This window comes from Hyperolius riggenbachi, chromosome 9 (genome assembly GCF_040937935.1).
Source record: "Hyperolius riggenbachi isolate aHypRig1 chromosome 9, aHypRig1.pri, whole genome shotgun sequence".
NCBI lineage: Eukaryota > Metazoa > Chordata > Amphibia > Anura > Hyperoliidae > Hyperolius > Hyperolius riggenbachi.
In genome coordinates this window covers 223,374,434-223,384,852 of record NC_090654.1, presented here as the reverse complement: position 1 = coordinate 223,384,852, position 10,419 = coordinate 223,374,434, and the positions used below count along the sequence as shown (strand labels likewise).

Sequence of the window (10,419 nt, the reverse complement as noted above, 5' to 3'; positions counted from 1 at the left end):
CGGTTGGTATACATAGAGAAAATAGTAGTTAATAGTTAACTGAGCAATAAATGTACTTTCTGTGCAGCACACATAGAAGTTTGGGCTGAGCTTGGACACAAATGGTCATTCCTGAAATCCTAGTAAAGGATTAAACTAAAGTGGACTTTAGCTGTATGATGCAACAAAGACCATGTTGACTGCAGATAACTCTCACATCTCTTTTCACACTGATCTCAGAAAACATGCAAAAACACATAAGACCACAGGGAAAATAGGATATTTGAGAATACCACAGGATGGCAAGTCGTGGATGATAATAAAATGATCAAGAAGAGACAAAATGAATTAGGTTAGTAAATATAAAAATGTAAGTACTGAATTCTATAACTATAAAGATTACATATTTAGGTGCAGAACAATTCAGTAGTTAATCTTCACCAAAGGTTCCGTAGTTTATTGTACTAAGGTTTGTTCTAGTTCAGCCACGTCAAAACCAGGGCAATTTTTTTGCATCACAAGAAAACATTTGCGTTCCTTGCAAATGAACTCTTAACTTTTGTGCAGCTAAACTTCACTGAGACTTTGTAGAAAATGATAATTGCTAAGGGCCAGTTCACATATGCATTTTTTCTGAGCCAAGTTCACAGCTTCACACCACTGCTGGCTAGTGGCTACTTTCATTCATAGTACAGTATGGGTTTATGCAGTACAACTACAGCCATTAAAGGACCACTATCCTGAATATAATGCAAAATGTAAAATACATAACATATAAAATATAAATATATCCCAGAGTAAAATGCACTATAAATTACGTTTCTCCTATATTGCTCTCACTTAGGCCCTGTGTCCACTGATGAGTTGTGTGCATGCAGTTTTACTATGGATGCAAATATGCGTTTTGGATGTGAATTTGTAAAAACACATGCTTTTTTTGTGCCTTTTGAATGTAGCTTTTCACATTTTTCTTCCACCTCCATAGGAACATGACACCAACTTTGATCCTTTTCCTTTGTTCCTTTTAAAAAACCCATGTGTTTTTTTTTTCTGCATTAAAAATCTAAAAAAATGTATGTACGATGCAGAACCCTTCACTTTCATTAAATGTGAATTGCATGCGGATCACTGCATTTTGCAAAAAACATAGCAGACTGTCTCCCCCTCCCACCACTCCCCCCCCCCCCACCCCCTGCAACAGATTTGCATGAAAAGACTGAATTGAACAGAAGCTATCCCATAGATTAACATTGCACACATTTCTCATGTGGATTTCCGCAATGCAAATCTGCATGCAGTGGAAACTGGCCCTTACAGTAAGCAGTAAAAGTCTGGCAGATCTGTCAGGTTTTAGATTAGTCCATCTCCTCATGGGGTATTCTCAGCATTTAATTTCTGTTTTGTTTTTTTTAAACACTCCCTGGATAGGATCTGTTAAAAATTCCATCTGGCCTCCGAAATATCATGCATATTATTTTGGCAATTGGGCTAAGTAACTGCTGTACAGCAATTTTTCTTTACTAGTAATAGTTTTTGAAAATAAAGAAAGCCCAGAGAATCATCCATGAGAAATCAAAAACCTGACAGATTTCTAACATACTTTTGTGTGCTCCCTGCAGACTTACGAATAGGGTGCCAGCTCTTACATTTGATCCATAATGGCTCATATTCACTTTAACTTTACAGACAAGGCTTATTGCCCCACCAATGTATAGCAATACCTGTAATATTGAGGAAGAAAGGGTTGTTTGACCTCTGTACTCGACAAATTGTCTATTGAGTGCGCTCTCCCCCTCCTTTTCCCCCCTTGTCCTTTACAAATACCTGTAATAAACCTACACTTTTGCTGGTCATATATCTGTTTTATTACTGACATCTTTTTAAACTATGTTATATATACAGTACAGTATATATTGTCGTGATAATTTTAAACCTTTTTTAGCATTTGTCTGTAACTTCCAATAATTTATTTTTCATTGCTGTTTTAAAGAATAAGCTTTTGTAACATAATTATTATGTTTTTCTTTTCTAAAGTAAAAACCTGGAAAAATTAGACACCTCACACACATAATGCTAAAAAAAATGTTTTATGTTGTATTCCATGTCTACCAGCTGTTTATACCCCAACACTTCAGCACTTAAAAATAAAAAGAATATGGCCACAATACGCTAAGCTTCTCCTCCTGTTTTGAATAACTGTTATCACCATGGTGATAAATCATGTATTATTCACTAAGCGATTTCCCTTAGGCAAACTTTTAAATAAGGATTCTCTCCTTAAGTTAAAGGGTGATTCCTAAAGTTAACAACTGAATTCAGGCACACAAGGGGAGGGAGGACGAGAGAGTCATCAAGCTTAGGTATATACGCGCACACATACACACACACACACACGCACGCATGCACGCACGCACGCACGCACACACACACACAGCCTATCTCTTTCTCCTTCCCTGACTGCCATACACAGCACCTGCAGGCTAGCTGTAATCATGCTGGCAGAGGAGACTGCAGGAGAGGTGGAGCTGCATCCTGCCTGTGTGTGTTCCTGCCATTCCTATCTACTGTAAGAATAACTACAGAAATGATAACTTAAAGCCAATGGGTACCAATTTGAAAATAAAAAAGTCAGTTACTCACCTAAGGAGGGGGGAGGCTCGGTCCTAATGAGCCTTCCCTCTCCTCTCCCGGTGCCCTTGGTGCTGCGCTGGCTCCCCCATTCGCGTCTGCTGCTGCAGGGACTTCGGAGGTCTTCTGGAGCACTCGGGCTTCCGAAGACGAGCCGCTCCATACTACGTACGCGCGAGTGCGTCATAGAGGGCGCTCGAGCATGCGTGCTATGGAGCGGCACCGTCCTCGGGAGCCCGAGTGCTCCCGAAGGCTTCCGAAACATCCCTTCGGCAGCGGAAGTGGCAGTATTTGACCGAACTGGTCGAATACTGCTACGGGGGATCCTGCGCGGGACCGGGCACCAGGAGAGGGGAGGGAAGGCTCATTAGGACCGAGTCTCCCCTCTCCTTAGGTGAGTATCTGACTTTTTTATTTTTAAATGGATAAACATTCACTTTAAAGAGAATCTGTATTGTTAAAATCGCACAAAAGTAAACATACCAGTGAGTTAGGGGACATCTCCTATTACCCTCTGTCACAATTTCGCTGCTCCCCGCCGCATTAAAAGTGGTTAAAAACAGTTTTAAAAAGTTTGTTTATAAACAAACAAAATGGCCACCAAAACAGGAAGTAGGTTGATGTACAGTATGTACACACATAGAAAATACATCCATACACAAGCAGGCTGTATACAGCCTTCCTTTTTAATCTCAAGAGATCATTTGTGTGTTTCTTTCCCCCTGCAGCTATCTTCCACTGAAGTGTCAGGCTGTTTCTTCCTGCAGAGTGCAGACAGCTCTGCCTGTATGTAATTCTTCAGTATGTGAAAGCCCAGCCAGCTCAGAGCAGGATTTATCCAGCTTGTAAAAGATAACAGAGCAGAGAGAAGCTGCACTAATCTAAACAACACACAGGCAGTGTGCAGAGAGGGGCCTGGAGGGGGGAGATGCATCACAGAACCACAACACTGAAGAACTTGGCAGCCTTCCAGACACAGGCCGACAAGTCTGACAGGAGAGAGACAAGTTGATTTATTACAGAGATGGTGATAGTAGAACATGCTGCAGTAAGCCAAAACACATTAGAATAGCTTTTGGAACTTGTAGGATGGAAGAAAACCGGATGAAATTTTTGTTACGGAGTCTCTTTAAGGACTGGAGTGATAAGATAACACTCTAGGCCATATTGCTGAACACGCCAGCACTAAGCACTGGCAAGTTCTTAATTTCGGCGATGGGGGCATCGCCTAATCTTATTAAACTTTAGACCTTCCCCAGGCGAAAAAGAACCCGCTTGGGCGATATAATCACCCAGTGATTTCTTAACACGGTATCCAATTGCCCTTTTCATGTCTCGTTAGCTTAGACCTGCAAAAAGCATGTCTAAACAGCTAACGCACCTTGTCGCCGCAGCATCTGGGGGTCTCCTTTAATAAGGAGACCCCAGAGCTCCTCATCGGGTCACCGCACACCTTAGAAGCCCCCCTCGTAGCTCTGCCACTCACCTTTGTAAACATACCTGTGCTAATCACCTGACGTCTCTCGCCGCAAATTCCGTCCATTACAGTGTATCTATATAACTTTAATTACTGTGTGCATAGGAGCCCGAGCAAAGCATCTTTGAATCTGCAGCCGGGGCTCCCCATTGGTCCGCTGTCTGAGCCATTTTATTGGTTCAGGCAGCGGACCTTCACGAGAGTGCTAGCTTACAGGATGGAATTAAAAGAAAATGATTGTGGCCATTTTGTGGCCAAATAGTAAAACTACATGTACATACATTTTTGTACACACAAAGCACAATAAATTACATTTAAAATTAACTATTTACCTCCCACACCCGAAAAATACTCTAAGCCATATCTTTGACACCCAAAAAGTGGCCCAAAAGTGAGGGTCTCGGCTTGCATGCGAGCCATCACTACTGAGAGGTGCATGCAGATGAGGGCCGCCATCCTTCCGAGCACCCCCGTAACCCCCCCGGAGCGGAGCGGCAGTGAGGCCTTGGCGCTCTGCTCTCACCTATTAAATGCTGCTGCCCGGGTCTTCCCCTGTATTCTCCGATGGTGTTTTTCTTCTCTCACCCCCTCGCGCTGCTCTCCCCTGCTCTGTCAGCTGCCCGGACACTGCGTGATGCCAGGCATCCTCTTCGCGCTGTAATTGGCTGTCAGCGCTACACTTCCTCCTGACGGGCTGGATCTCCTAGTTACCGTGGAGACGCATCCCCTCCTCCGCTTGAGACACGCGGGTAACTCCAGCGCTTGCATGCACATACGCCCTGCCGGACCTCCAACATCCAGGCAACTGACAGTGACAGAGCGTGGGAGAGCAGCGAGAGGGAGTCACAACACAAGAATACAGGGGAAGACTCAGGAGAGTGGCTCGAGGGGATGCCAGTGTCCTGTGTTCTGGGCAGCCAACAGTGCGAGGGGGTCAGAGGAGATTACAACAGAAGAATACACTGGACTCAGGCAGCAGCATTTAAAGGGACACTTAAGTCAAACAAAAAAAATGAGTTTTACTCACCTGGGGCTTCCAATAGCCCCCTGCAGCTGTCCGGTGCCCTCGCCGTCTCCCTCCGATCCTCCTGGCCCCGCCGGCAGCCACTTCCTGTTTCGGTGACAGGAGCTGACAGGCTGGGGACGCGAGTGATTCTTCGTGTTCCTGGCCACAATAGCGCCATCTATGCTGCTATAGCATATATCATATACCATATAGCAGCATAGAAGGTGCTAATGTGTCTGGGAACGCGAAGAATCACTCGCGTCCCCAGCCTGTCAGCTCCTGTCACCGAAACAGGAAGTGGCTGCCGGCGGGGCCAGGAGGATCGGAGGGAGACGGCGAGGGTACCGGACAGCTGCAGGGGGCTATTGGAAGCCCAAGGTGAGTAAAACTCATTTTTTTTGTTTGACTTAAGTGTCCCTTTAACAACTGGCAGCACGATGCCTGGCAGTATCCTGTGGCAGACAAGAGAGCCAGGAGAATGGGCAGAGGAGGAAGAGAGATGCCAAGGGAAAATCCACATTTAGGAAGAGGCCCAGGCAGCAGCAGTTAACAGGTGAGAGCAATGTCGCTAGGCCTCACCTCACTTAGTACAGGCTGCACATCAGTAGCGCATTACAAGTCAGCCATACATGCCACTCTGCTCCAGGGGTAGGACAGTGACACACAGCCCCCTCATCTGCATGTACAACTTCACCACAGCAGCCACTGCAGCTGGCTGGTACAAGTTGGTAATCCCTCTGTCATTTATTCTGACAGTGGAAACTCACTAGTAGCCGCTGCATTTACTACCCCCAGCTTATATGTGAGTCAATCATTTTTTCCATTTTTTTAAGGTAAAAGTATGGGGTCAGCTTATATGTGGGTCGGCTTATATGCGAGTATATACGGTATGATAGCATGTATTATTTTAAAGCTATAATGGCCAATAAACTGAGAAATAATGAACTTTTTTTTACATTTTTTTCTCAATATTCCTTTTAAAATGCATTTAGAAAAAAATAATTCTTTGCAAAATGTACCACCCAAAGAAAGCCTAATTGGTGGCGGAAAAAATCAAGTATAGATCAATTTATTGGGATAATTAGTTATAAAGTTATTGGCGAATGATTGGGAGGTGAAAATTGATCGGATGCATAAGGTGAAAAACGACTGAAGGCTGAGGAGGTTAAGGAACAACAAAAGCAAGATTTTTCAAGCTGGACCTTTTTTTTTTTTTAAAGATATCTTTCTTTCTCTTGATGATGGCATATTAGAGGAACACAGAGACTGCTGCCATTTTATTACTTTATTATTCTAATACATCATTTTATCAGATATTACAATATATACACATGAATAACCTTAACTGGAGGAGACTAAAACTAAAACATAACTTTTAACTAATATGGGATAAAAACATTTTGAATGCTGATAATCAAAATTGTAAAGTGAATAAATAGTGGGTTGCGGGGTAGTCACAGATAATAATCCCAGCTAGATCAAATAGGGATTCCCATACAACTCATGCTGCCAAGTAAACAAAAAACACCTCCCTACATAAAAACCCTACTTGTTTTAACCCCTCCAAATGGACTTCGTCAGGGGTACAAAAAGTGCTACGTGCCAGAGTGCCTAGTGCTAATGTGCAAAACAGCTACATAACATTAATCATTAACATTATATCACAAAGTAATAGCCTGTCGGCTAACACTAGACTGCTGAACTAGCCGATAGGCTATGACTTTGTGATATAAAGTGAATGATTAATGTTATTTAGATATTTTGCACCTTAGCACTAGGCGCTCTAGCGTGTTGCACTTTTTGTACCCCAGACAAAGCTCTCCTTTGAGAGGGTGAAAAATGTAGGGTTTTTGAAGTGTTGCTTGCAAATTTTCGCCGAAGTAATTTTCGCATCAAAAATACCATTTTTGGTTTAACCGAATTTTTGCGAAAAGAAGCTTAAATTTTCGCATTTTCGCCCAAATAATGAAATTAAAGGAAAAGTGTCATATTTTTGCCCAAATAGCAGATTTCGAAAATAAATGCTATATTCAACATGTGCTTAGCATGAAAATTCAAAGATTGATAGGAAGTAATGTCTTCTCTCCCCATATTAGGCCGCCCATGATTCTTAGCAGCAGAATTGACCCAGGAACCATATAACTACAACCAATCAGACAACAGACAGCCCCCTGAGAAGACTAGCTCTCTGACACACCAGCCTCTGTTGGGAAGAGTTAGGGATAGTGCACACCAAAAACCTCTAGCAGATCTGCCAACGCTAGAGGTTTTTAAAGCAGATTTTCAGAGCGATTCTAGGCGTGTTTAGAGAGGTTTTCTAAACATGCCTAGCGTTTTTTGGAGCGTTTTTGTGTAGCAGATTTCATATATTGTTACAGTAAAGCTGTTACTGAACCGCTTCTGTAACAAAAACCGCTTGGATCTAGTGTTTTTCAGAGCGGTCTTCCACTGTCCTATACTTTAACATTGAGGCAGAAATCCCTCAGAAATCTAAAAAATGCTGCAGCCCACGAGTTTGCCTCTGGGGAAAAAACAAACCGCTCTGGTGTTCAGCAGCCCATTGAAATACATTACCCAAGTGGTATTCTATCCCGAAGTGTTTTTTTTAAACGCTCACGAACCGATCTGGTGTGCACCAGCCTTTCGTGGATGTTATAGGAGTAGAGAGAGCTTGGTTAGCTACTGCTCAATTATTTGCAGTCTACTGTGTGTTTCTGGTTTGAAAATCTCTACAAATACAAGCTACTGGATTGTACTTGTATTAAGTCTTTTTTAAAGGAGAACTGTAAGTAAGAGGTATAGGGAGGCTTCTATATTTATTTATATTTAAGCAGTGCCAGTTGCCTGGCTGTCCTGTAGATCAATTTGGCTGCAGTAGCGTATGAATTACATCAGAAACATGCATGCAGCTAATCTTGTCAGATCTGACAATAATGTCAGAAAACACCTGATCTGCTGCATGTTTGTTCCGGGTCTATGGCATAAAGTATAAAGGTGGGTACACACATCAGAAAAGTCTTTGGAAAATGAAAGATCACAGACCAATTTTACCCCTTTTCATGTAGTATGAGAGCCATACTCTACACAGTCTATTCTATGGAGCTGAACTCCCCATTACATAAAAATCTTTGCAAGATGCTGCACACAAAGATGCTGTATACATTCAAAAGATCAGTATCTGCAAAAGATCTGTTCCTGCAAAGGATCCGTTCCTGCAAAATGCTTTTATAGTCTATGATATCTGCAGATCTCATACACACCTTGTTTAAACAGACATTAATCTGCAGATCAGACAATCATCTGCAGATCCAACAATCCATCCTGGTGGATCTGATTAGGGATGGTCGGAAATGCCAATTTCCGATTCCGCGGTAAATCTGCATTCCGCCATTGCCAAATACCGATTCCGCTTTCCGCTACCAATTTCCGCATTCCAGTGCGGAATTTCCGCCGGAAATCGCGGAAATTCCGCCCAACTTTAACATCGATTTTCTCAAAAACTATAAGGTCTTTTTGAAAACTTTTTTTTTGCATCTTGTTCAGGACATTCTGTTTAATAAACCCTGAAAATGTGGTGTTTCTAGGGCTTACGGGGGCTTTGCTATTAACCGCTAAAATCGGCGGATTTTTACTGTAATGTAAATGCGGAAAATAGGCAGATGCAGATTTTCTGCATTTTACATTACAGAAAAAATCCGCCAACTTTAGCGGTTAATAGCAAAGCCCCCGTAAGTCCTAGAAACACCAAATTTTCAGGGTTTATTAAACAAGATGCAAAAAAAAGTTTTCAAAAAGACCTTATAGTTTTTGAGAAAACCGATGTTAAAGTCGGGCGGAATTTCCGCGATTTCCGGCGGAAATTTCCGCACGCACTTGCATTACCGATTTCCGCATTCCGATGCGGAAATGCATTTTCCGATCGGAATTTCGGAAATTGCATTTCCGCGGAATCCGAATGAGCATCCCTAGATCTGATCTGCAGATTAACCAGCTGAGCGGTCTGGACGAGCTCAGCTCGTCCAACACCGCCAGCGGCTGCCGCTCAGGCCCTGCTGGGCCGATTTTAATGAAATAAAAAGCAGCACACGCAGCCGGCACTTTGCCAGCCGCGTGTGCTGCCTGATCGCCGCCGCTCTGCGGCGATTCGCCGCGAGCAGCGGCGAAAGAGGGTCCCCCCAGCCGCCTGAGCCCAGCGTAGCCGGAACAAAAAGTTCCGGCCAGCGCTAAGGGCTGGATCGGAGGCGGCTGACGTCACGACGTCGGCTGACGTCGATGACGTCACTCCGATCGTCGCTATGGCGACGATATAAGCAAAACAAGGAAGGCCGCTCATTGCGGCCTTCCTTGTTTATTCTGGGCGCCGGAGGCGATCGGAAGATCGCCTCCGGAGCGCCCTCTAGTGGGCTTTCATGCAGCCAACTTTCAGTTGGCTGCATGAAATAGTTTTTTTTTTATTTAAAAAAAACCCTCCCGCAGCCACCCTGGCGATTTAATCAGAACGCCAGGGTGGTTAATGTCCGTTGAACAAGGTGTGCATGAGATCTGCAGATATCATAAACTATAAATCTTTTACAGGAACTGATCTTTTAAAGGACAACTGAAGTGAGAGGGATATGGAGGCTGATCCTCTACCATTAATACCTTTAGTCATAGACCCTGAACGAGCATGCAGCAAATCAGTTGTTTCTGATATTTGTGTCAGATTTCAGACAAGATTAGCTGCATGCTTGTTTCTGGTTTGATTCAAATACTACTGCAGCCAAACAGACCAGCAGGGCTGTCATTTCCCCCCCACTACAGTTGTCCTTTGAGCATTATATAGTCTTTCGATTGCGCTCCCCTATTATCACCCCCCTCAATATCAAGGCCTGCCGCAACTCGAGACAGATGCTACATGTACATCTCAAATGTTCAAACAGTGCTTATTGAGTGCGCTACCCCTTCCCAATGTTCAATAGCTACACACAGGTCCTCTTTGGCACGTCTTCTGCTGTTAAGCGTCCAGTATTCAGAATTCAGGTGCTCCAAACGTATTCACCCGTTATTTGAAAGTTCACATGTGTAAAAAGAGAAACAGACACAGAATCATAGTGCGATCTGCTAGTATGAAACCATGTAGGGACCTTCACCCTATGGGGTCCAGTAGTGCAATTAGTATAGTGGGATCACCTCTCTATCCGTGACCATATAGCCAACAATTAGCACGCTCACCTTGCTGCCGGGCTGCCCAGCCCTACAGACAGCATCAGCGCTTAAGGGTTGACCGATTTCCTTCAGGCAATCAATGACTCATCCAATCTCAAACAAAGCAGTGAGACAATATCATAGT

The 10,419-nt window shown here is 43.5% G+C and overlaps 1 protein-coding gene across 2 annotated transcripts in view; it reads left to right on the top strand.

Annotated features, from left to right (window-relative positions):
• Positions 1 to 216: 216 nt before the first annotated feature.
• Positions 217 to 10,419, top strand: part of LOC137531907 (carbohydrate sulfotransferase 8-like) — a 121,535-nt gene continuing 111,332 nt past the window's right edge. For both annotated transcript variants that reach the window (XM_068251920.1, XM_068251921.1), the window contains exon 1: positions 217 to 331. The gene's annotated coding sequence lies outside the window, so the exon portion shown is untranslated. The remainder of the gene's footprint in view (positions 332 to 10,419) is intronic.